Source organism: Carlito syrichta, unplaced genomic scaffold, assembly GCF_000164805.1.
Source record: "Carlito syrichta isolate Samal-C Ts95f unplaced genomic scaffold, Tarsius_syrichta-2.0.1 Scaffold63326, whole genome shotgun sequence".
NCBI lineage: Eukaryota > Metazoa > Chordata > Mammalia > Primates > Tarsiidae > Carlito > Carlito syrichta.
The window spans coordinates 228,144-231,249 of NW_007007422.1; the positions used below are offsets into that span (position 1 = coordinate 228,144).

Below are 3,106 nucleotides of genomic sequence, written 5' to 3' on the forward strand. Positions count from 1 at the left end.
TTCCATGGTGAGCGAGCCAGAGCACTTTCCTGCCCAGTTTTCAAGATGGTGACAGGGTGCCTGTTTTGTCTTCTCCAGTGGGACTCTGTCTTTGCTCCCTTGCTGTGCTCCCTCCGTAGCCCTCGCTGCTGGCGTCTGACCTGGTGCTGTGGTGGTCAGGCAGCCTGGCAACGGCTGTTGTTCCCAGCAGCTTTTCCTTGGGAAAAGGTTTGTTGATTTTGGAAAATGGCACTTGGCTTCTGTGCCCTGGAGGTGCTAGGTGCCAGCACCAGCACCAGCTGCCAGCACCAGCTACTTCACCAGGAGAGCCCTCCCCGCTTGCTCTCGAGAAACCACTCAGTCAGCCAGTCGCATGCCCACTTACAAAAAGACACATGTCAATTCATCCATACCCTCACTCACTCACACAGGCACTTGCACAGTCCAACTGGCTCTGCTGCCATCTTGTTCTCCCTCCCTCCAGAAGGTTTTCAATGTACTTTACCCAGATCCATCAAAGGAGTCACTACAGGGAGTGCCAAAAAAATGTATACACATTTTAAGAGATGTCATCTATATATTACTTTTTTTTTTGGATGTTTGAGGACTTTATTCTTCACATATTCAACATAAAATACTGACAACAAACAATAGGGGGAAAGACTTCTCAGCAAAGATCTGGAATTCAAAGTATCACTCTGGTCACACACTACAGAGAAAACAGTCAAGCAAACAAAAAACAAGGGTGTGTAACAGAACTTTTCAGTTTAATGACTTAATTAAGAGCAAACCAGCCAACCTTCTCTTCCACCTACAGAGAGAAGAGTAAAAAATGAATCAAGAATTTTTTTTGTGAATCAGCTTAAAAACAGGAGGGGGAAAATGGGAAGTGGGTACAACGTTGTTAATGGAATGCTATAATGAACAAGGTCAAGGATTTAACAAATTCTAGGTCTCCACATGTACCACTGAGAACCGTATTGTTAGAAATATAAATGCATAGAGATATAAAGTATATGGATTAAAAACAGACCTTGCTATAGTAACATATATATAGCATGTCGCCTTTCTCTCATTGTGAGTATAACAGTATAAAGAGTTTGCTCTTTTGCCTGGTCCTCCTAAACACTCCACTCACCCAACTTGGGTCAATGTTGACAGCTGCAGGACAGAGGAGACCCCACTGCTGTCTAGATTCAGCACCTGGTAGACCCCACCTATCCTCCATGCTGTGTGTTCCCAGGACTCCAGCAATTGATGAATTGCAACTTATTAACACCACAGGCAAGTCTGAATACTTGAGATCTAGCTAGAAAAGGTAGGAGAGACAAAATAAGCAGGAATTCATCAGAAAAGCAACAGGAAGATTTAAAAATGCTTCCAGTTCAAGCCAGAATTAAGGCAGCTGTTAGTTCCCACCAGTTTTGCAGAGCTGTGGATATTTTGCTGTTGTTCTTTGAAAAAAGAAGAATCTATCATAAGCACGTTCATTTGAGGGAAAAAAAACGTGTTTGTTAACTTTTTGCAGCCATCCTCAAGTTACTTTAAATTCTGTATGTTGTTCAGGGGCAGAGCATATGCTGGTTAAGATGTATTCACAGCTGATGCATCTCCAAAAAATTTTTCATGAAGGCGGCTAGTTTCTGAACATCTTCGATCGTGATGGCATTATACAGAGAGACCCGGATGCCGCCTACAGACCTATGCCCTTTCAAGGAGATCATATTGAGCTCAAGAGCTTTGTCAAGAAATCTTTTTTCTAAAGCATCATCTCCTTTGGCGCTGCCAATGCGGAACGGAATATTCATCTTGCTTCTATTCTGGGATTCCACCAAACACACGTAGAAGCCTTGAGAATTATCAATAATCTCATAAATCATCTGGGATTTGATGGAGCTTAGCTTCTCCATGGCTGCGGCACCTCCGTTGTTCTTAATCCACTCCAAGACCAAGCCCACGACATAGATGCTGAAACATGGAGGCGTGTTATACAAGGAGTTGTTTCCAGCCAGCACCTTGTATTCCAGGACGGAGGGGCACTCTCTGAGGGCGAACCCCAGCAGGTCATCACGGACGATTCCATGGTGACCCCAGCAGGGCCAACATTCTTCTGGGCCCCAGCAAGAATCACACCAAACTTGGAAACATCCACTGGCTTAGATAGAAAGTTTGAGGACACGTCGCAAACCAGTACTGCTCCCTTGACATTAGGTATGAAGTCAAACTCCACACCGTGCATGGTCTCATTTGCGCAATAATACACGTAGGAGGCTTCCGGGCTGAGGTCCCAGGTACTTGGATCTGGAATTTTCGTATAACTTCCAAGTTTAGGGTGGACGATATTCACAGTTCCAAACTTCTTAGCTTCTTCTGCAGCCTTAGCTGACCAAGCTCCTGTCACCACATAGTCAGCATACCTTCCTGCTTTCAGACCAATCAGGTTTAAGGGGACAGCACTGAACTGGCCAGACCCACCTCCTTGCACAAAGATCACCTTGTAGTTGTCAGGAACAGCTAACAATTCCCGCAAAAGTTTCTCTGTCTTGCTAATAATCTTGGTGAAATCTGACGACCTGTGGCTCATTTCAAGAACACTAATGCCAGCTCTTTTGTAGTCTAATAATTCTTTTTGTATCTCTAACAACACCGAGGGCGGCAGCTTGGCGGGCCCAGGCCCGAAGTTGACCACCTGCTTCGTGGCGTCCATGGTGCGGCTGCGAGGGCGGCGAGTCTGCTCAAGAGGACGGAAGGCGTTATATATTACTTTTTAAAGTTAAGTTTAATTATGGTAGCAATATGTAGTATGATGTTCACTCAATTGTGCTTCTGCCATTTTCTTTGACTGTCCTGCCTGTTGCATGGTGATGCTAGCATTCATTTGATTAACGCCATCTTTTGAGTAAATGTCATATTTAAAATGTGTATACTTTTTTTGGGCATCCCCTATATTTATGACCACTGTAGCCTTACAAAGTGTATTTCTTAAATAATATGACTTGAAAGTCAAAATCACTCCTTGATCCATGGGCTACAGAATAGATGTTGTGTTAGCAGGCATGAAAACAACAATTTCCTTGTATATCTCCATCAGAGCTCTTGGATGACTAGGTGTATGATCAGTAATATT

The 3,106-nt window shown here is 44.0% G+C and overlaps 1 pseudogene across 1 annotated transcript; it reads right to left on the minus strand.

Annotated features, from left to right (window-relative positions):
* Positions 1–1,088: 1,088 nt before the first annotated feature.
* On the minus strand, positions 1,089–2,729 carry LOC103252279 (annotated as a pseudogene). The gene has a single exon (XR_503777.2). The product of XR_503777.2 is annotated as a phosphoserine aminotransferase pseudogene (transcript).
* Between the last annotated feature and the right edge of the window lie 377 nt (positions 2,730–3,106).